This window comes from Colius striatus, chromosome Z (assembly GCF_028858725.1).
Source record: "Colius striatus isolate bColStr4 chromosome Z, bColStr4.1.hap1, whole genome shotgun sequence".
In the NCBI taxonomy this organism is placed as follows: domain Eukaryota; kingdom Metazoa; phylum Chordata; class Aves; order Coliiformes; family Coliidae; genus Colius; species Colius striatus.
This window is the reverse complement of record NC_084790.1, coordinates 28,397,964-28,421,752: the sequence shown is the minus strand read 5'-3', so window position 1 is coordinate 28,421,752 and position 23,789 is coordinate 28,397,964. Positions and strand designations below refer to the sequence as shown.

General features: G+C 39.0%; 1 protein-coding gene across 14 annotated transcripts in view; it reads left to right on the top strand.

The window, feature by feature from the left end:
* The first annotated feature begins 17,759 nt into the window (after positions 1-17,759).
* The window catches only part of APC (APC regulator of WNT signaling pathway), a 101,034-nt gene continuing 95,004 nt past the window's right edge, over positions 17,760-23,789 (top strand). For 11 of the 14 annotated variants that reach the window (XR_009820799.1, XM_062017245.1, XM_062017243.1 and 8 more), the window contains exon 1: positions 17,760-18,150. The gene's annotated coding sequence lies outside the window, so the exon portion shown is untranslated. The remainder of the gene's footprint in view (positions 18,151-23,789) is intronic. The other 3 variants (XM_062017248.1, XM_062017246.1, XM_062017247.1) reach the window with 1 other exon arrangement.

Genomic DNA, 23,789 nt, shown 5'->3' with positions numbered 1-23,789 from the left:
TTAAACTTGACTTGTTATGCATGAAATATTTTTGGATCAAATAAGTTCTACAAAAGCATTAAGATTAATTTACTTCCACAGTGAAGAAAAAAAATATTTTCCCTTGAGGCAGCTGGAAATATCTGAAAAACATACATTCTGTTGCACCAGTGGGAGGAGGATTATATCTTGTAACTGGTTTTTCATAATATCAGTAAGTGCCAAGGTGAAAAAAAGGACCGAACTCCTTTGCGTAGAAACTAAAACCTTCCTTGGACATGTCTTCTCTCCTAGTGACAGACTGACTGGTGTTTAGATCTTCACTGTCCCTGCCTGGAGTACCATGCACTTAACTGACTGTTATATTTTCAAAGATGAATATCCCAGCTTTAAATCTGGCTCTTAAGTCCAGAGGGGTCACTATTTTAATTGTGTCTATGTCTTGATCTCAGCAGTATTTGGATAGATAACAACCAGAAATACAAATGCAGGCAGTTAGCACTCTGGGATTTAGGCTGATTGCTTATAGTCCAGTAGAACTCAATCCCCTTTGCCCCAGTATGCTAAGCAATCTCATTTTGGAAATAGAGGTCCAAATTATCATAAGGTAAATGAGACTGAAAACATTAAGCTACTAACTTTGTTCTTCCTTCACATCTTCAGAACTGTAAGTCAAAGGTGGATAACAGTGTCATACGAAAATCAAGAAAGATTTTTGTCCCCTGAAAAGTACATATAATCATGCTTAAAAAGAGGATAACCTTACTGAAATCATATTACAGCACATTACATTAATTACCGAACAATCAAAATTATTGATTTCATAAGACTGTTGCTTCTTAGAGCAGCTTCATCACATGATAGTCACCCACATATAACTCAATAAATCTAAAATACATTATTAGTATGAGATATTCAGACAAGATCGCATTGTGAAGCAAGGACTATGATAACTAGATTTAGGAATAGATGTAGGAATACTAAGAGAGTCTCAGGAAGCGGGTGGTGAAATACATATCGATTTACAAGCTGAAGACATCCCCCTTTTTTTTCCTGTTAAACTATTAATATAATTGTGACCATTTTATTGTTTCCTTACTTAAAAGAGTATCTATGCGCTGCAATTTTCAAAGCCACAGAGCCACAACTGGCACAAAATGTTGGGCGCTTCATACATAGCTCTTCCAAATACTGAGCCTAACAGTAAGTTTTGTTGCTGATGTGTGACCTCAGTGAGTTCTACTAATTCTGAAAAAGTTGAAAAAATTTGGTTTCCTTCTATTCTCCTTTTTATTTTTATCATGGTGTTTTCAGAGTAGACAATATGCTTTCCTGTCTTTGCAGATCTCCATTCAGGTTTAAGTGGGAATGTGAAAATAAGCAGTTGTCATGATGTGTGACCTATAGTCTCTGTAATTTTTGGTAGGTCTTTTAACATCTTTTCTTGATTTCTGACTTGGCGAAATAAGTTCTACCATTTTAGTAACTTGTTTGATGAAATGATAAAAGAACAAAGCAAGTTATTTTTGCTCATGTATCAGCAGCTTCTTTCAGAGACCTATGGCAATTTGCTTAGTAAAGTGTTTGTTTCAAAATGTAACAAACTGATGGCAGAATTAATGTATACAAGCAGAACAAAACTCCTGAGGAAAGTAAACTGACTACAACAGTATCTCACATTAAAGACTTTTGTGTTGTTAGGTAGTAGTACACCACAGAACTGCCATTTCCAAGAATTTGAACCCAAAAGCCAGTCCTCAAAAAACATAACACTGGCATTAACATATATTGTCAAGCCACACTCAAATAGGTCTTCAGCAAATTCAAGGAACTTATTCCTCTGAAGAGAAAAATCTAAATAGGAAAAAGGGTCCATCAAACTAACAGTTCAGAGAGATAACATTAAAATACTAGTGAATTATTCCAACAAGCAAGAAAAATGGGAAATATATAATAAGCCTCTTTGGTCATCAGAAGCTTGTTAATACTCTGAAAAGCAAATTACACAAAACTGAATGCAATGGTGCATTGCTAGGGTACAGTACAACACAATACCTGAAGCATGTAGAGACAAATCAGAAATATTCAGTCGGTCTTTTGATCTTTTCATTTAAAATAAAAAGCATTCTAACTAAAATTTTCATACATATAAAATTCAATAACAAAGTAGTTTGAACATGTCTTTCACAAGAGGAAATGAATAGGCTAAAAGGATATTTAGATGGAAATTTTAAAATGTAAAAGTGTAAGCAATTGAAATTAATCGGGCTTGACAAAGATCACCCTAAAGCAAAGATTCTCTGGTAAATTTTTGGCTCCCACATCTGACTATATTTTCTCTCATAAGTCAAAGATAAGTCATTTAAACCCACCTGGATGAGTCCCTGTGCGACTTACTCTAGGTGGTCCTGCTTTGACGGGGTGGTCGGGGTGGGGGGCTTGATGATCTTTTGAGATCCCTTCCAGCCCTTGACATTCTGTGATTCTGTGATTTCAAAAGAAAATTTCATTTTCTCAAGAAGAGAAAAAACACAGATTGAGGAATGATTATGAAACATATCATACATACAGGAAACACCCTTATTCTAATATGCTAAAAGCAGTCTTAAATCTGTTATCCAAGTGGCTCACAATATTAAAGTTTGGATGGTGCTTTGACAAAAGCTGCTTTTTTGACAGTTCCTCACCAATAGCAGTGAAAAAAAAAATATATGCCATGTTATTTGCCCTTCAACGTTGCTGTGACAGCTTTTTCCTACAAAGTCTTATTTTAATATTGTAATTATGGGGAGTATCAAACTGTATTACCACTCAAAACATTTAAGAAAAAGAGCAGGAAGGGGTTTTTTAATACTACAAATTATAAACTGTAGAATTTGTTTATACAGAATGTATACAATGCCTAAAGATCCGTTGGACAAATTCATGGAAGAAAACTCTGATATTTAGTTACAAGGTTAAGAAAGTCCTGTAGGTCAGTACTGTTTATGCAGGCGTGTAAATACCTCTGTATACTTCCTTCAGTCTTGGAAAATGAGGGTTATATTTTTGAGACAAAATAAAGTGCCAAATTTTGTATCCATTTAGTTGTCCAGTTATAAGCACTGAAATAAGATGGAAATCATTTCTTTTTCTAATCTGGCACAGGCAAGCATCAGTCAGTTATGAAACATAATTCACCACTTGAGCGAGTCTTCAAATATTGAGTGTTTTAATACAGAGGTAGAATTTTCATTTTTTTAAGATTAATATCTCTAAAGATACAACAAACTCTAAAATTCACTACCAAGGAATTAATGTAGATTTAAAACTTAATATAACAAATTTTACTTAAGTCACATAGGCTCTACAAACAATTTTCTGGTAAATCAGTTATATATATTAATGTTATGTATATGACATTTACAGTACAGCAACTGTACAAAGCAATAGTGGCTATAGCACTTGAAATATTTAAAAATGAGAGAGCTGTCAATCAGTCTAAGCCTGTGGGGAAAAATAATTTTTATTCACAGCAAAAATACATTGATTAGAATGAGTGATTAATATATGTGACTCCAAAAACAAAAGCCCTTGAAACAGATGTAAAAAAAAAAAAAAAAAAAGCAAGACAAAACAAGCAGGTAAAATGTAAAATATTTGTTTTTAAAGAATGGGTTTCAGTGTTTTTTTAAGTTAATCACACATCTGTGTATCAGTGAAAAAAAATGCAGCTTTGCAGCACTCATAGTGTCAGGGTATTGTCTGGAACACTAGATTCCTTCAAGGGAGCTGAGTTTCTGTTTAATTCTACATCTGTCAATACTATTTCCAATCAACCCACTTCAGTCATGTAGAAGCACCTTTTCTGTCCTCTAGCATTACCACTACTACCAGCTTAACCACAAAACTGCACTAATAACAATTACATGACTGCTCAGTCAAAAAGGTACAAAAAGCTTTTATTTGTGCTAAATATCAGATGTATTCTCCCCAGCCTAGCGATTAGTACTCTTACCTTATCCTCCCAAGACTATATGCTTTATGATGAGCACTCACTCAGCATAAAACAGAAATAATCTCCACACAAGGCTGAGAACAGATGATCACAATGATCCCCCTCTAGCTATCTCAGCTAATAGCTTATACATCTGCAGCAAAACATTGAACATTTTTCTAATAGGGATGCTCTTGTGAAGAATTGAATCTCTCACCAATGCTCTGCCAATGGTGCTAGTAAACAACCTCAAGGTGCCTCAGTTGAGGCTCTTCCTTTGCTGTGATCACTCCTAGATGTCTATGAAGTACTACCAGATATTGGCCAAAATCCTTTTGGCTATTAATAAATGCCATTTCTGTTTAGAATCACATTTTAGCAAAATCATTTCAAATGCCCTTATGCTACAAATAAGACGACTTAATTCCTGACCTTATTATTTTTCCACTTGACAGTCACCTCTCTGACAGATTAACCCAGTAAAATACTGCTGTCAGCAAGCTATGTATTACATTTTGTAACCTTTTTTAATCTTTTTTTTCCCAGTAACTCAAAAGTAAGAAAAAAAGTAAAACTTGAATGTTTTATTTCTCGAATTTTTCTTTACTGTTCAGCTCTGATTAGAACTTACAGGAATATCTGATGCTGAATTATGCAATCAAATGGCAAACTTTACATCAACAGTCTATATAGAAGCTTAACTTTTGTAATTCTTAAGTATATATAAAAGATAACGTTTCTACCATTATTTCTAAAAATGGATCTCACCACCCCACCAAAGGAAATAGATATATGCTTTCTAGACTACAGACAGGAGTAAAATTCTTCTTTTTACCACCTCAAAGCTGCTTTTTGTTGAAGGCAAAGATGCCAGATGGATAGAGCTCAAAAGCCATAAATTAAAGAAATTAAGCTCTTGTCATTCTTTCTTTTCATTCATTCACTGAATAAAGTAATTTTCATCATAGTAAAGCTCTGTTTGTCTCCTACTATACTTTCCTATTTTCATGCAAAATAGATGAGTTCACTTTTATATTTTTGGAAGCTGCAGAATACCAATGACAGAAGTGACGTGCAGTGACTGTGCCAATATGCAGAGACTGATAGGAAAATATAATTAAATACTCCTTGGTGTCTTTGTTTTTAAGATATGGGTTTCCTTACTTTTATTTATTTCTCCTTTTCTTTTTGTTGTGTTTTCCCTTTCCTCAGTCTATCCTTCCTGTTTTTCATTTACCTAATCTCCCTCTTATTGTTCTTCTATTGAAAATGACATTCAAACTTCTGGGTTTCCTTATCAACTCCAGTAAGAGGATATACCAAAAAAATCCCTATGCTTCCTTTGGGAAATGACTAATCACAAGGGATGGATTTTCACTAATATACTAACATGAACAAACAGTGGGGAAAAATGCCTCTTCCTCCCAGTGTGTTCAGGCTGCTCATGTCATAAATGTGGCTTTGAGTGGTTCAAATCCTGTCCTGCTGCTCTACTTATGAACATTTAGGAAACATTCATTTGGTAGAGCTGTGGCCTTTTTCCTTCAACAGTCCTGCATACCAGTCCAGACGGTTGGCTACACAGAAAGAAGCAGACTGAAGACCTTCAGACAAGAAGGAAGCACCAGGAATGAGACACCAATGCTACCTATCTCTGCTGCTTATCTCTCCAGACTCCTTTAGTTAAAGCCAAAAGGGTGACTCTGAACACCTAACCTTGTGAAGTAGATGTGTAAAACAAGTGGGTCTGAATACATTCCTTACATTTCATTTCCAGTGTTCCTTCTCTGGTAAAGGGAGGCTGTAGGTAAAACCAGAATGTACTGGGCTGGCTAGACCAGAAAGCTCCAGTCTACTTCCATTTCTTTTTAATTTCTATTTCCTTTATAGGCAAAGGTTGCTACACTGTACTTGCTTGACAACATAAAGGACTAAATAAATTCCTTAGCTTGCAGCAGCAATGTAAATTGCTATTTATGAAGTATCCAAGATACAGATTTTATGGCAGGTAGTTCCATGTTCAGTGCTCTGCTTACTGAAGCAAGATGTGACCAGCAAATGTTTCTAGACAGGTACCCTCACTGCAGTTTGGATAATGATATTATTTTGAATGCCTTCTCTTGGTGCTAATGTTTGAAAGTGGAGCTGAGTTGCCTATACATGCTTATTAGAGTAATTGAGCACCTTAGGAGGTGTTCAGAAACTGGAAAATGTAAAGAGTATTGTGTAAGGGGATATTTTCTTAGCAAAATATATACAGATGAGGAGCCATTACAAAAGGACTGAATGGGAACACAGAATAAGCAGGAGGAAAAGCTGTCAGGCAATATGCATGTGCCTGTGCTTGTATGGGCACAGTTATCAGCAACATCCCAGAAAGCATGGCTATGCTGCTGGTGGCTCTCTCAAAACCAATTGAGTCCCATAAGGTAATGGAATATATTGTCAATTGAGATTGATGCAACCTACATGATGATCACAGGAAATTAAAACACCAGTTCCATCTGTTGGAAAAAAGTAGCCTGCTTTTCGGAGGAAATGTCATACACACAGCCTCTCCTTCATAATTTGCATATTGTGTTTTCTAAACTCCACTGGTGTTTGGGAAGCAAACAGCAGTTGATATTGGAAGTGAACTTAGGCAGAACAACAATTTTCTATGTGGTGCAGACTCCATGATCCTCTTGGTTTAGCTTAGGACTGTCAACACCTTCATTTGTGTGTAAAATATGCCCTTTCTTATGACTTCCTTGAGACTCATGCTCTTCCTGACATGTTTAAATTTACTGGTCAGAATGTGGGCAACACAGCTTGTGAATAGCTAAGAGATCTAACTGCAGCCTAAAAACTTAAAGGAGACAATGCAACATGCAACAGCTGTAGTTTTTATTTTGTTTCACATTCTTTAACAGGATTGGTTACTGTATAGAAGCACCTGGAGGTGGCTATTTATAGAAGAGAAACAGAGAATACAGAAATAGAGTTGCTGCAGCCTGTCCTTTCCATATAGCTCACATACACAAAAACATCAGCAACTGAAAAAAAAATCCACAGGGGAGATGGAAAAATATTATGCTCCTTATCCTGTATGTTTTACCAGTTATTCTGCAACAACAACAAAATAATTAATCCCAAATAATTTCTAGATTTCTGATGCACAGGACAAAATATAAACTACCCATAAGTGGAAACCAGCCTTATATTTAAGCTTGTCTTTCTTTTATTAGCTTAACTAACATTATAATTTCCTTCCTGCACAGAAACATTTTTAGAATTCGGAATTCATATTTTAAAAAAACCAAACACATTATTTTCTAATTTGTTTATTGTTAAAACGTTTACTAAATTAAATATAATTTCTAGAAATTAAGGCACAATGTCCATGTGTATGTGGCAGAGAGATGTAACTGAAACAGTGATTTCCAAGGTTTCTATGTTTGGAAACATAGATACCTATTAGCTCCACCGGAAATCCTACTGACACAACAAGAAGACTGTACTTAAGTCATAAGAATGTGAGTTAACCTAACTTCTGTGCTACTAATCTGCAAAAAGCTGGGCAAGCCACTATCACCTAGAGAGATAAAAAGATAATCTCGAATAGAAAAATTAACCCAAAGTAAATGAAAAAGAAATGTAATCATATGTGCAAGCATGAGGCTAAAAACTTTCACAAACGCCTGAGTCAAAGTCAGCTGATGTCTCATTGCTATGATATGCCATTAATTTTTACAAAAAGAGGATAAATTCAGCTAGCTCACTGGAACACACATGCCCACTGGACACCTGCAATTGCACCATCTGCCTGGCCTTGCCTTTATCTAAAAGTGCACCATGAATTCTCATTACATCATCCTTTAGGAACAGAGTTGTCTTCTTGTAAGGAAAAATGTATAATAGCTTACATGAGGAAAAGAAACAGCTTGCCTCCGTAGACAGGTTCTGCTCTGCACAGCAAGTCATGGGAAAATCTATCCAGGTCCCATTCAAGGCTTCACAAAAGCTAGATGTCCAGCCACTGAAGGGACATAAGCCTTAATTGTTGCCTATATCCCTCTTCTTATTCTGTCTAATTAAACCAGTTATTTTTTTAAGCCTTTTGTGGTCAAGCGTTTCTTACTAATCCAGAAGAAACCCAGCACCACCTCTCTCTCGCCTCACCCCTCATCTTCCAGCCCAGAATAGAACAAGCAGGTACATGACATGAGGAAACAGGTATGCTTGCACAGCTTATCCTCTGTATTTTATCTTTTAAACAGTGTTTCTATGGGAAAGCTTGTTCGTATCAGTCATCTCCAGCAATAGTTTCAAGTTCAGATGAATTACATAAATGAGTTCAATTGATTCTTCAATGCAAGTCTCTGATCTATGATCCTGTCTTCATAGAAATGCTTCCATAAACTCATAATCCAGCACAGCATTATTCCTTCTATGAAATAAACGCTCAAATGTCTTCACTACCAAGGCCTGAATGTCTTGCAGTACCATGTATTTGATGGTTGAACTAAGGCAAATCTGTTAACCTATCTTTCTGTGGTTCTGTTTCCTTACCTACAGTACCACTTGAGCTAAAAAAATTTTCGTAAACATGGTAAGTAACCAGTGAAAATCAGACAGACATTAGGGAATAACTGAAGAAAGAAAGAAGGAGGCAGTAGAAACAGTAGTAACCTAAGTGTCTTTATATACAGGAACCACTTCAAGCTCACATGTCTTTAAGTCATGGAAAATTGTATAAATATTTCTTCTTTATATGATGAAAAAAAGGTGTGGATATTGGACATATATTTATGAATCAGCCTGATTCATAAAAAGTAGGCTTGTAGCCACATATTTTAAAGGTCTCAAAAGGAGGTCCTTGCTCAGATCTGCTTCTAATTACTTACCATTATTCTTTAATGTTACTAATTTTTGGTTCATTCATTTAATTTAATTTTCTGTCTTGTGAATACACAGGAATTTAGGCTGCTTTTGAATAAAGATGTATACAACAAGACATTTTAAATAATGCTTGAAAATGCATTCATTTCAGGAACTTGCAGAATTCCTACCATAATCATATTAAGCTTGACTGAAAAGTGTTTCCAGACATTGTGTATAAATTCTTAAAGTATAAAACATTAGCTCTGGATTTCCTGATGCTACATTTATTTCATAACTGTTAAATTAAGTTACCAGATGAGGTTTCACTTCTGTCAGAGTTGAGGGCATAGTAACTTGCCCAGTCTTCAAATAGGCAACACATAATACAAATCTTCTGGTTATTTAAGTGTCCTATAATAGCTACACAGCTACAGGTAAGAAGACATGTAAAATTGAATTCCCATACTATTCTGTCCTTCATTATTTTCTCCATCTAATGAACTGCATAAAAAGTGAATCACACGGTTTTTTTCATAGGATGTTAGATTACTTCAGGAAATTGCATGAAGGACAGAATGTATAAAAGATGCAAAACATTCAGTGAAAGTTTTTAAGAGTCATGTAATAGCTGTGACAGTACCAGAGGTAATGAAACTGAGGTTCTAAAAATAAATTTTAAAAGTGCATGGTGATGCATCCCATGTATGATCTTTCTTCCAAACGATAATTATGCAAATTTGTCCCGATAATTGTTACTTAGACTAGAATCTTCCTATTACATATTCATATCAACAACAAAGATTCGGTCAATGAACCCATGTTTTGCTTCTGCCAAGGTTTTCATATACACGTCAGCTTCTGACAACTTCAGTTTCAGCTTCTGTACGGGTTTTATAAGGGTGTTACAAACTAGATAACATCAAAGATGTCAATACTTAGTCATTCAGGGAGAAGGAGAAACCAATTTTCTCATTCACCTTATCTCTGTGTATTAACAGCCTCTTGGTTTCTATTTGTTTGATTTTACATGAACAATCTGAACACACAGATATATAGGCATAGGTGTCCATACTTTGGAGCTGCTTCTCACAGATGTTCCATTTATAATAACAGAGAGATATAAATCTTTTTTTACCAAAACACTGGCACAGTGAATACACTTTCTGCTTCACTTGTAAATAACAATCCTAATTATAGTCAGATCTCATTTAATTCAATTTTTCCTTTTTCTGTACTTGTTTAAAGACTTTCATACTATCTTCTGCATCTCAAAATACGCATACTTCATACTAACCATGAAGTGGTTTTATTTAAATTTATAGAAAACTTCAGAAAAAGATATTTAAAATGTGGATATTCAGATTTTGCGCCCAATTAGCACACTGCCAAATAAGTATACATGAAGTATACTCTTGCAGTATTCATTCAAGTGTATTTGGTCTATCAAGTCTGGTAAGGTTTGGCTCCATTGCTCACTTGGATTTCACAAACCTTTGGTATTTTTTCTCTTCTAATGACAGTGTTGTTCAAAATATTTTTTAAACAAATCTATACTTACAGATGGTAGATTCCTGTAGCGGTTTTATGTGGCCAGGTTTTGGCAACGGAAGCTGCCACAAGCTTCCCCTGTACCTGATAGGGCCAATGCTAGTCAATTCTAAGCTGCACCCAACATCAACCGAGGCCTGGCCAATTACAGATGGAGGTAACACCTCTGTGATCAACATATTGGAGAAGGGGAAGAAGTTGTTGTGCAAGTACAAAACGGCAGCAGCAGCAGAAGTGAGAGAGAATGTGAGAACATCTCTGCAGACACTAAGATCAGTGGATAAGGAGGACAAGGAGGTTGCCCAGTCACTGTAAGGGAGATATCCTTGCAGCCTGTGGTGCAGCCATGGTGAGGTAGGTCCTGCCCCTCCAGCTATGGAGGTCCATGAGGGAGCAAAAATTCACCTGCAGCCTGGAGAGGAGTCCACACTAGCACAGGGCAATGCCTGAAGGAGACTGTGACCCTGCGGGAAGCCTACAATTTAAATTCTTGGCAGGACCTGGGAACCTGTGAAGACCCCTTAGGTTTGCTGGCAGGAGTTGTGACTCCATGGGGGCCCATGCTGGAACAGTCTGTTGCTGAAAGACTGTTTCCCCCGTGGATGAGACTCATGCTGGAGCAGTTAATGAAGAAACTGTAGCCCGTGGGAAGGAACCACTTTGGAGATGTTTGTGGAGGACTGACTTCCATGGGAAGGACCTCACACTGTAACAGTGGGGTGTGTAAGGAGGCCTTTCCCTGAGAAGAAACAACAGCAAAGTCCACCTGTGATGAACTGACTGTAACCCCCATCTGCTGCACCGCATGGGGGGAGGAAGTAGGGACCCAAGAACAAGGGAGGAGCGGGGGGAATTGTTTTAAGATTCAGTTTTTATTTCTCATTTCCGTAATCCATTTTGATTGATTGCCAACAAATCAAACCAATTTTCCTGAAGGTGTGTCTGTTTCGCTCGTGAAGGTAATTGCTGAGTGATCTCCCTGTCCTTACCTCAACTCTTGAGCCTTTTGTTATATTTCTCGTGTGTTCAGTTTAGGAAGGGGAATGACAGAAGGGCTTTGGTGGGCCCCTGGCACCCAGCCAGGGTTTAACTACCACAATTACCTATAAAGTTATTTATTTTTAACATAATTCAGTGTATCTATGAAAAGTAAAGAATACTTTCAGAGAGGTAACCAAGCCCTTTAAATATTATCAGTGTTTTCATCATTTTAACCATATCTTTGCTTCATTGAAAAGTTATTTTTCAATGCATTACATGATTCATTTGAACCTAACTTATTAAAAACATTAACATATGTTGAACTTGTGTGTGACGAACAAACTTTTTGAATTACAAAAGAGGACAAGAAGGACGGGAATGCAAACCTTTCCATACAGGAAATGTGTACAGGAACCTGCCTTAAATCAAAGAGTTAGTAGACCACATTAGGAAAAATAAATGGAACATTATCAGATCACCACAATACAATGACCTTCACCCAAGGGCTCTACAGAAATTGAAGGACATTGCAAAGTGACTGATTAAACAGACTCTTTTCACTGAGTGAAAGCATCAGAGGACCAAAAAATTGGTTAGTATGAGACTGACATTTACAAGATTTTTGAAGGAGATGCAGAAGAGGAATTACAGAGTGGTAAGACTGACTTCTGCACTAGGCAAGTTGGTGGAAGCCATCAAAAAGAATAAAACTAGTGGAAGTGTGGGTAAATTATTTCAATCAGGGAAAAATTGGAATGGATATTGTATGACTTCTCTTTATACATGAATCCAATGGCATTCTTTATGAATCAATAACCATGTGCATTAGGTCCTGCTGATACAATCTACTTCAATTTCGAAACAATATCACTGTATACCTCTGTATTTGGGAAAGTCAGGCCCAGATGCAGTGCCTCTGTCTCAAAATATATTGAGTAAAACTTGAACAGGTACACAGATGGGTGTAAACGACTTGGTACACTTTCCATATTTGAACTGATAGTTCACTCTGGGGAGAAAAGACAGTTGAGAGGACATTTCATATAAGACAAGATTCGTAGAAAGGAACTCTACTACCTCTCTGAACACATGCACTAAGAGATTTCAAAAAAAACTTGCAGTATCTACATTCAGAACAGACAGAACAATGTATTCTTCCCACAGAGTATAACTAAGCCACACCAGACTCTTATATTTTTAGTAGATGTGGTTCACCAACAGGTTCTTGATTCCTGTGGATGATACCATAATCTTATGGACAAGCATTGCTTCACAGAATACATGTGCAAATGAAATTAATGAAGATTGCACAGGCAACCTTTAGTTTTCTTAACATTTAACTATTTATCTTTACAAACAATGATTTTTTTTTAGATAATCTGTACAATGTGTTTAATAGCTCTACCACTCTGTGAAGTCTTACACACTGCCTCAGAAACGATTGCAAATGACAGTGTTCCGATGCATAAGAAACATAACGTCTCTCTCCAATACTCTGCAGTGTCCCACTACAGTTTTAATCCATTTCAGAATTGATTTTCACTTGTGACTTTTCATTCCGCGTGAAGGCTTGTCAGCTGTGAGGCTGCTTGAATTTACGAGTTGATCAGCATTACTTGTGACTAAGTAGCGCCTCAAAAAAATTTGCATTGTAGTAACACCTGTGAATGTTGAAATACTGCCTCCACTTCATGGTCTAGACCTAATTGGCATGTCAGAACACCTTTGTTTTCCAAGAAACCAATTGAACATCTACTTAGAAATATTTCTTTCTGAATTATGACAAAAATTGTTGCAGTTTATCTTTCACAAAAACATGAAACACACAAGAGTGGGATACTAGAAATAGTTGAGCTAAAATATCTCATCTCCAGAGTAGTTCCAGTAACATACCAGGAATTTTGGAAGTGGCCAGAGATGTGACCTTTTGTGAATTTTTTCCCATAGTGATGAATTCAGTAATACTAATACCTGTAGTCTATCTCTAGCAAAAGATATATCTCATTTTTCTCTCAAGAAATTGCTAAACTCGGCTTCTATTGCACAAGGTGTGGTTTATCATGCAAGTACTGACACAATCTTTTGGGCATGGCTTAATCTGACCATTTTCATGGCCCTCCTCTGGACTCACTCCAGCTGGTCCATGTCCTTCTTACGTTGGGGCCCCAGAGCTGGATATGATACTCCAAGTGAGATCTCCCAAGAGCAAAGCAGTGGAGAATTCCATCCCTTGACCTGCTGGCCACGCTTCTTTTTATGCAGCCCAGGATGTGACTGGCTTTGTAGACTGCAGGTTCACGTTGCTAGCTGATGTCCAATATTTCATTCACCAGCACTCCCAAGTCCTTATTCTCTGTTCTCAATCCACTCAATCCCTAGCCTGTATTGATAGTAGTGATTGTCCTAACCCAGGTGCACAACCTTGCATTTGGTCTTGCTGAACTTAATGAGATTGGCATGGGCCCACTCCTCATCCTGGTCCAGGTCCCTCTGGATGGCATGTCTAGAGTATGAACTGTACCACTCAGCTTAGTATCACCTGCAAACTTGAAAAGAGTGCATCCAATCCCACAGTCTATGTCATTGATGAAGATAGTATTGTTTGCCTTTGTCTATACTGCTGGAGCCTGTCCTCAGGAATCCTACACTCCAGAGGAAGTCAGGTGAAAGGAGGGGTTTGATAAGGACTGGGTTAAGGACCAGTTGAGGAATCTGAATGTACATAAATCCATGGGCATCAATGGGATGCACTCACAAGTGCTGAGTGAGCTGGAAAAGTCATTGCTAAACCATTCTCCATCATCTTCAGTAAGTCGTGGAGAACAGGAGTGGTGCTTAAAGACTGGAGGAAAGCAAATGTCACTCCAGCCTTCAAAAAGGGCAAGAACGAGGAGCTGGGTAACTACAGACCAGTCAGTCTCACCTCCATCCCTGGAAAGGCGATGGAACAACTTATCCTGGGTGTTGTCTCCAGGCATTTAAAGGACAAGAAGGTCATTAGGAGCAGCAACGTGGTTTAACCAAAGGGAAGTCATGTTTGACCAACCTGATAGTCTTTGATGAAGATGTAACCAGGTGGATAGATGGTGGTAGTGCAGTGGATGTGGTTTACCTGGATTTCAGAAGAGCATTTCATACCATCTCCCACAGCACCCGTGCAGCAAAACTGAGAAAGTGTGGGCTGGATGAACAGGCAGTGTGGTGGATTGTGAACTGGTTGAAGGGAAGAATTCAGAGAGTTGTGATCAATGGGGCAGACCCTAGTTGGAGGCCTGTATCTAGTGGAGTTCCTCGGGAGTCAGTGCTGGGACCAGTACTGTTCAATAATTCATTAATGACCTTAATGAGGGAACAGAGGGCACTGTCAGTAAGTCTGTTGATGATACTAAACTGGGGAGAATAGCTGACACACCAGAACGCTGTGCTGCCATTCAACCAGACCTGGACAGGTTGGAGGGTTGGACAGGGAGAAATCTAATGAAATTCAACAAGGGCAAGTGTAGAGTTTTGCATCTGGGAAATAACCTCATTTACAGATTGGGGAGTGAACTGTTAGAAAGTAGTGCAGGGGAAAGGTACCTGGGGGTCCTGGTGTACAGCAGGATTAGCATGAGCTAGCAATGTGCCCTCGTGGTTGATGGCATCCTGGGGTATATTAGAAGAAGGGTGGGAAGTAGGTCAATAGAGGTTCTCCTCCGCCTTTACTCTGCCCTTGTGAGACCACATCTGGAATATTGTGTCCAGTTCTGGGCCACTCAGTTCAAGAAGGACAGGGAGCTGCTGGAGAGAGTTCAGTGCAGAGCCACAAAGACGATGGAGTGGAGCATCTCCCTTATAATGAAGGGTGAGGGAGTTGGGGCTTTTCAGCTTGGAGAAGAAGAGACTGAGGGGTCATTAATGTTTACAAATACATAAAAGGTGGGGGTATCAGGAGAATGGAGCCAGGCTGTTCTCAATGATAGCCAGTGACAGGACAAGGGGCAACACATCCAAGCTGGAACATAAGAGGTTCCAAATAAATACAAGGACAAATTTCTTCACTGTGTGGGTGATGGAGCACTGGAACAGGCTGCCTGGATGGGTTGTGGAGTCTCCTTCTCTGAAGACATTCAAAATCCACCTGGATGAGTTCCTGGGTGACCTGCTGCAGGTGGTCCTGCTCTGGCAGGGGTGTTGGACTAGATGATCTTTGAGGTCCCTTCCAATCCTTAAGATTCTGTGATTAGTCCCACTACAGTCTCTTGAGGGATAACCCACGTTACTGGTTTCCACTTGGACACTGAGCTATTGAATATAACTCTTTGAATGTGGCCATCCAGCCAATCCTTACTGCATCAAACAGTCCATCTGTTAAATTCAAGTACTTTCAATCTAAAGGTAAGAATGTTGTGGGGGTAGATGACAACCATAGGCTTTCCTGTGTCCACTGAGGCAGTTAATTCTTTACAGACTAGCCACTAGGTTAGTAAGGAGGAAATTTGTTCAAAGACAGAGTAATAAAACAGATTCAAGAAATTTTAAGGGCTTCTCTCTTCTTATAAAAAGGAAGGTTACTCTTATAAAAAGGAAGGTACCACAGAGACATTCAGAATTGGTTTTATTTAGACTGTCACACAGCCAGATATTCTTTACTTCAAACTCCTTAGAATATTATTATTATCATCATCATCATCATTTAGCTTTCAGGCAATATGCCAGGGAAACTAAAGGTGACTGAATTTACAAAAATATTACAAAGAACCATTGTCTTGGTAATAGCCATAATCAGCGGTACACATCATCTATTTATATAAAATATACCACTTGGAACAGGTACTATTAGGTCACCACACCTGTTTTCATTATATTGGTCAAACTCATATCAGCTTGTACATAGCTATTCATCATCACTGTAGGATACAACTTTAGGGCCCATTGCAATGGAACATGGGATAATCAGAAGTGATAGAAATTGCAACTAAAAATCATATTCAAATCCCAGGAAAAAAACATTACTGAAATAAGCAGTACAAACAATATCAAGACATAAAATGCACAGATTCAGCTGCTTATCAGTGTGTGCCAGTTTTCTTAAATATCTGCTTAACACTTGACAAACACTTGCTGTTTGGCAGTAGCTTGTGACAGATTCCAGTATGACCTCTTTCTAAGAAGAGTGAAAGAGGGCTCGGCAAGGCAATTCCTTTGATGCAAATGAGGGGGCAGAACTCGTCTATGCCTAATGAGAACAGAAAGCTACAAAACACAAATCTAAGCAGGAAATTAAGAGAATGAAAAAAGAATTTGAAGAGCATCTTACAAAGGATGCTCAAACTAGTAGTAAAAATGTCTTCACATACATCAAAAGGAAGAAAGTAATTATGAAACTTGTGAGACCAACTAAGACAAAAAATCTAAAAAGGGGGTGGAGTGGGGTGAGGTGTCAAGAAAGGCAAAGACAGCAGAAGGAAGCTCAAAGCGTTGTCTGCAGTAGACTGTGGATGGGGCTGCCCTGAGATTCACAACCCCACACCTGCTTCATGCTGGGGAGGCAAGAGAAACTCTATCAGCTTAAAGTAATTTTGTAGGAAACACAAGCCCAAAAGGGGAAGTAAAATACACAGTGTATAAGCCTATCACTTGACATGAAGAAAGTCAGATAACTCAGGACCTCAGCCACGGAAATACAGAGCTACCAGTTGTCGTGTACAACCCACCCTCATAGTGGGGAGCTGGTCACCAGAGCACCTCTGCCAGCCCAGGGTGTGTCAGGACCCACCAGGAGAGATCAGAGACTCAAACCTCTCACCATAAGGCTGAACTATTTCTCACTGACTGTATGAAGAAACACGGACTGACAGGAAAGTGTGTATCTTCCTTGAAGGAAAACTGCCTGATTCACTGCTGGGGTGAGAGTATCAATAAACATATAGAAAAAACACATACATCCCCTGCCCCTCTTCAGCTTCCATACTGTGCTGCACATGGGCTCACAGAGCTTTCTGCCAGGGCGAACGGTGATTCCGCCTGTCTCTCCTCCGCCGGCTCATCTCTCAGGAAGGACCTGTATTCTCCCGCAACCACGCAAATGCTGCCCCTGGCTCTCTCCGCTTAGCGACTCTGCCCTTGGCAAAGCAACCCATCCCAGCTTTAGGCCTCCGTCCGAAGGAAGGACCTCGGCGCTTCAGCCGCGGCACCAGAAGCGGTGGGTGGGCGGCTGGTACCGGTCGGTATCGTCCTGTCCCGTCTTGTCCCGTCTTGTCTTGTCTTGTCCCGTCCCGTCCCGTCCCGCCCCCGCCTCTGCTGCCGCGCCCGAGTCCCGCAGCAGGTGCGCACCGCAGGCAAAGGGCACGGACGCGCACGCGCGCCGGCGCCGCTGCGGGCGGGATTTCCTCGGCTGCGCCTGCGCGCTTTCCCTCTCCCCTCGGGCAAGATGGCGGCGGGGAGATCAGTCGGGGGAAGCGACTGAGGGGGGCGGTTAGGGAGCCGAGCTGGCGGGGAGAAGGCCCCGGCGTCGCGGCTGAAGTGCGCTTGAGGGAGGCGGCTGCTGCCAGGTAGGAGCTGGGCCCGCGCAAGAACTGGGGAGGAGGCCCTGTAGTCCGCCGCGAGGATGAGGAGTTGGGAAGCCGGGGCAGGGACTGGCCCTCGCCGTTGAGGAGGTAGAGCGCGCGTCCCCGTATGCGCGCACGCCGGCAGCCCCTTCACGCCGGCCCGGGGAGGAGGCACACCGCTTGGCTCCGCGGGCCTGCGCCAGTGGCGGCAGCGGTGGGAAGCGTCGCAGGAGTCGTGGCGGCGCTGCCGGGCGGGCAGAGGAGGGCAGGCAGGTGAGTACCCGTCGGCCGGAGCGGTGGCCCGGAGGACCCTACCCGCTTCGCCGGGCTCGTCGCCCGCACCTTCTGTTCTCGGGTAGCCCCCGCCAGCCGCAGCCTCGGGAGTTTTCGAACTAGGCATCCGTCTGACCCAGGTCTGCGTGCACCTCTCCCTGCTGGCGCCCGCCCATGCACCCACAGCCCGACGGGCCCGTAGGTGCTGCCCCCCCCGATGCGGGAGGAGCCTCGTAGCGGGTGCTACTCCAACCCGGTAGTGTTTTGGTTTAGTTTGGGGTTTGTTTTCGTCTTGGTTTGATTTTTTTGGGTGGTTGGGTTTTTTTTTGGTTTGGTTTTGTTTTGTTTTTCTTGTAGTATGGTGTGATTTCATTTAGTGGTTTTGCACTTCAAAATTTGCCTGGAAGTATTCAGGTAGTCGATAACTGCAACACTGCTTGCAGCTTTGTGAAGGCCCAGTGACAAGGTCTTAGGAAGAGCTCAACTGCTATCTTCAATGAAAATATATTTAAAATCCATGACCTGCAAAACCCTTTTCCAAACTGTTAGAGGAGGTTTTAATTTTAAAATTCAGCATTAATGGGGCTTATTCCTTCTGTTATGTGTCCTCTCTTATCACTTGTAGTGAGGGGTGGATCTGTACAGGCGTCTGTTACGACAGGTTCAGTTTCTGAAGTCATTCTTGCCTTGGTGGCCATTCATAGCTCCACAAGTGGTTTAATATAAAGTAAAACAAGTCCAGTTTCTGTAAGTGTCAGCTTCATTGCATAACTGCAGACTAATGGAGAAAGGAATATGCAAATATACTAAACTATACAACTTGTTTGCTATTGCTCTGTCCTCCTAATAACTATAAACAGTATGATGGTAGTGACCAGTAGAACTAGGAAAATGAGCCTTTTGGTAAAGCTGTTGTAGAAGCTTTTAGCTTTATGAAAAATAAAATCAGGTCCTGCAGAAACTGTCTTGACAAATTTGCTTCTGCCAGCTACTGATTGAATGAGAGGGGTTTTTTTTTTGTACCAGTGGAGAAGCACAGGTTTGAAAGCCTCGCTTCAAGAGTAATGCTAACATTTTTAGTAAGTTAAGGCTAAAGCCAGACCTAAGTAAGATTAGGTCACTATTTGAAATGCAGGGACACTGATTTTTTTTTTCCCATTCTGGTACTGTAATTTTATATTTTTTTAACTGGGCTTGAAAAAAATTGTGTGCCTGGTGGCTTCATCCAATCCTAAGCACTCAAGAAATAGTCGATATTAGCTTCAGCTTCGAATTCCTTTTTTTTTTTTTTCCTTTAGTTATGGTGAAGACTCTTCATAGAATAGTTCTATCCAGTTAGAAAAACTTAAAAGTACTTACTTTCCTCGGATGCTTTATGTTTAAAAAAACTATAAGTTGTTTAGCGAAAGGTAATTATACTTAGTGGTATAAAGAAAAAAACCAAACCAAACCAAACTGTGGAATTTCAATTGGTGATATAGTTGATGAAATATTTTTTTCTAAGTAATGCTATGGGAAAAGCTACTGAGCTTAAGAACATATTTTACCATGTGTCTTATTTCCATGCAATGACATCCATGCTCAAGTATATAAATTTTTGGTACCTAGGCATCTGTTTCACAAAATATTTGTCAAGTATCTAATGGCACGACTACAGTTTCTTGGGAATGTACAACAAATGCCATCAACAATGTGCTGTCCACTTTGTGCAAAAAGTTTCCAATTCTCTCTTTTGGTCTATATTAGTGCTTTTGGTCCTTTTTATATTTCCAGTACCTTGTGTGTACTTTCACAAGTTTCTATATACAGAAGTAAACATATATAAACAGAAATAAAGACCTCGAGATTATTTCTAACATTTTTTTATCTCTAGATATATCCTTCTTAAGAGTTATGTAGAAGGAGTTACATCCTTCTATGATTGTAAAAAAACTGAGTAGCATAGTTAACAATAACACTTCCTTAATTCTATAATGATCAAGAAAGAAAATTTTAGATTTGGAAAACTTTATTTCCACTAGATTCTGAAAATTCTGTCTTTGACTAAAAGTACATTAGTTTGAATTAGTTTATAGTAGTTAATTTTTCTTGTTTGTTTCAAGCAACTCAGTAACAAACAGAATTTTTCACACAAGTATTCTGTATGTATATATTTTTGGAAATATTTAATGGTAGCAAGTATTTTTAAAATACCGTGAGTGGCAAGTGAAAGTGTAGCACTGGTTTAGGATGGTGTGCATCTTGTCTCCACTTTCAGACTATGATGTAGAAGCTGTTTTTAATGCTTTCTAGAAGCATTATCTAGTTGAAATCCATTAATTTTGTGATTTTTCTCTCATACTATCTGAAAGAGCACAAGAATCTTTATGCTGTTGTGCTTCATATATTCTGAATTGTCTTTACAACGCATCTTTCTCTTTTCTTTGTATCACGTTACTGTATTTTCACAGTACGATTTTTAGCAGCTTGTATGGTAGTGGTGGAATAAGCGATAGTTTAATAGACTGAATTATGTAAGTAACCAGTTCAGTTAATAAAACATACCCTAGCTTTTCATGTTTTAATGAAAGTATCAATATTATGAATATTGAAAAAAATCTATCAAGCTTATTTTATGAGTTTAGCTTTCCATCAAGTAAAAATGCAGTATGACTCTACTAAATGAATACATATGGACTCAGCTGGGAACTTGAATCCAGTTGTTGTAACTGATCATTAAACTAATCTTCTAGTTGTTTACTGTTAAAGTTCATATTGTTTTAATCATCCATTTATTATCAATATCAGCAAAACAAAACCACTTTTCCTGTCTGTTCTTAGCCTCAACTCCTTCAGATTTATATATGCAGCTTGTGATGGTTTGTCATCACACACTGTAGGGATTTTGATCCTAATTCAATTATGACTACAAATATGACTTTGGTAAAATTGTGTAAAGTAACCTGTGGTAGTGATTTCAATGGCAAGTGATGCTATGGCATTGCAGAGCTTGGGTTGTTAGGTGATTACCATTCAGTTTTAGTTGGAGTTTTGCATTTTGTTGGATTAGTTGTAGCTGAACAATAAAGCTACTTGGCAGTAGGCTGCTTTTAAGTATCAGCAGGGGTAGTATGTTTCAGGGAAGGATATGGATGATGTAGGTAGTTGGCAAAAAGGTTAAAAGGAATAATATGTGTTACTATGATAGTACATCTGAGACTGGTTGCTGGTCATGGTGTATGCTAATTTGAATTGATTCCTAATGATTAATTGGGTTCCATAAGTATGTTAGAATCATAGAATGGCAGGATTGGAAGGAACCTTTAGAGATCATCTAATCCAATCCCCCTCCAGAATCAGGTCCACCTAGATCAAGTTGCACAGGAATGTGTCCAGGTGGGTTTTGAAGACCTCCAGAGAATGAGACTCCATATCTTCCCTGGGCAGCCTGTGCCAGGGCTCCCTCACCCTCACAGTAAAATAGTTTTTCTTATGTTTACATAGAACCTTATGTGCTCCAGCCTCTTCGTGTTACCCCTTGTCCTGTCATGAGATGCAATAGAAAAAAAGTAATGCCCCAACCTCCTGACATCCACCATTTAGATATTTATAAATAATAAGGTCCACATCCCCACGCCCCCCCTCCACCCCCCTGCAGTCTCTTCTCTAGACTAAACAGCCTCAGTTCCTGCAGCCTTTCCTTGTAACAAAGGTGCTCCAGTCCCCAGATGATGTTAGTGGCTCTGTGCTGGACTCTTTCCCGAAGTTCACTGTCTCTGTTGAGCTGGGGAGCCCAGAACTGGACACAAGACTCCAGATGAGGCCTCAGCAGGGCAGAGTAGAGGGGGAGGAGAACCTCCCTTGACCTGCTGGCCACACTCTTCATCATTTGTATCTTTGCTAGAAGATGATTGCTTTAATATTAGTCATCACTAGTGGAAATGAGAAGTTTTTAAAACACAGACTATTTTGAGATCAGAGAGAATTCATTTTGCCATGACTTCCATGTGGATTTTCAGAAGGTGAAAAATAAAATTAAGTATGCCGTTTTATTAGAACACAAGTAGTTTGATGTGTAAATGGTAAACTAAAACTTTGAGGTTTGTGCGTCAGTAGCATTTTGAGGTGCCTTTCATAAGCATAGTGTTATTCTTCAGGAGTGAGTTTTAGCTGCAAATTGATATTAACCTCTAGTACAAGAAGAGACTTTTCTCAATTAGACTTTAGTTGAAAATACAAAGAATTTAGGCTCATGTGAAGCAATGTAATGATGCCTCTCTTAGTGCTTTGATTTTTTTTTTGAAAATAGGAACTTTTTTTTCTTAACCAGTAATAGAACACTGGTAACATGTAAGATATCAGTTAAACCTAAGCTTTTCATGCGCAGATCAAATTAGTATTTTTTCTGAAAATCGGATATAATAAAAAGCTTTTTTTATTTATGCAGTTAATGATATGAATCTTGGGTCCTTTAAATAGATTCTGAAAGGTGCTGAGTTTCAGAAAACTGAATTTGGTTGTTAGTATATTGACCTTTTTGTAGTAACTGGTGTGTGGAGGGAACTGGAAGGAAACTAGGACTTCTCATTGTTGTGCTACAAGAGTGCAGAGAAATCATGAAAGCATAAATTGTGTGAGTTGGCTCTCTCTTTATTAATGGAAAAAAGTTCTCAGGAGTTTTTTGTCCTCTCTGAAACTCCTGCTACGGAGATATGACATTGCTGCTGTTCTTCCATTTAAAGAAAGGGCTTCAGCTAACAATCTTTTTAAAACCAAGCAGTATTTTTTCTTATATAATAGAGTTAAAAAATAAAATTTAACACACATTCTGGACAAAAATTTAGTTACATTACTCAAATATGCCTACTTTATCTGTTGTTCTTCTTTAAGATCAATATATGATTCAATTAGCTTAATGACTTGGTTGTGTTTTGCTGATATTTTTTGGAGTAAGATTTCCACTTTTTTTTACATACTATAAATTGAAATTCAGTTGATGAATGAGAGGCCCTATCTGGCTTGTTACAAACTCTACTGGAGTTTGTGTTTCAATTGCAAACTCTCTGTTTAGGTAAAGGGATGGCTTCTGTCTAATACAATTGTTTTGATGCCCAGGTAAGCATGTCAGGATAGCAGTTTAACAATTGTCACTGTATGTGATGAGTCCAGTGAAGTGTATTCCTGCGCTTTATTTTGGTTTGTTTCCTACTGTGTGATTTGTTTGATTTTGGGGCTGTTAGTGTTTTTGTCATACAGGACTGTTTTTCTTGACTGATGTTTGGGACTATGGAAAGGTAAGTATTAGTGTAAATTAGGTAATTAGTAATTAGTGTGAATTAAAATGTGATGTAGACTGAGGCTCTGGTTATACAAACAAGAAATGAGATTTAAACATGGTAGCAAAAAATCAAAAGGACTGTAATATGAAGTGTATCCCTATATCTTTAGTGACAATTAACCATCAGATTGTCTCTGCAAGATTTTTTGGGAGACAAAAGTCCTGACAACATCTTCATATTCAGGTATATACAGTAGAACAGATCTCGATCCCTGTTAGTGCTTTTTACCCTTGGAGAAGGAGAGTAATCTTCAGAGTGATAGTGACTAAGTGTTTCTACATCAGAATTATTACAAGAGTTTGTCCAGCTTTGGAGTTTTAT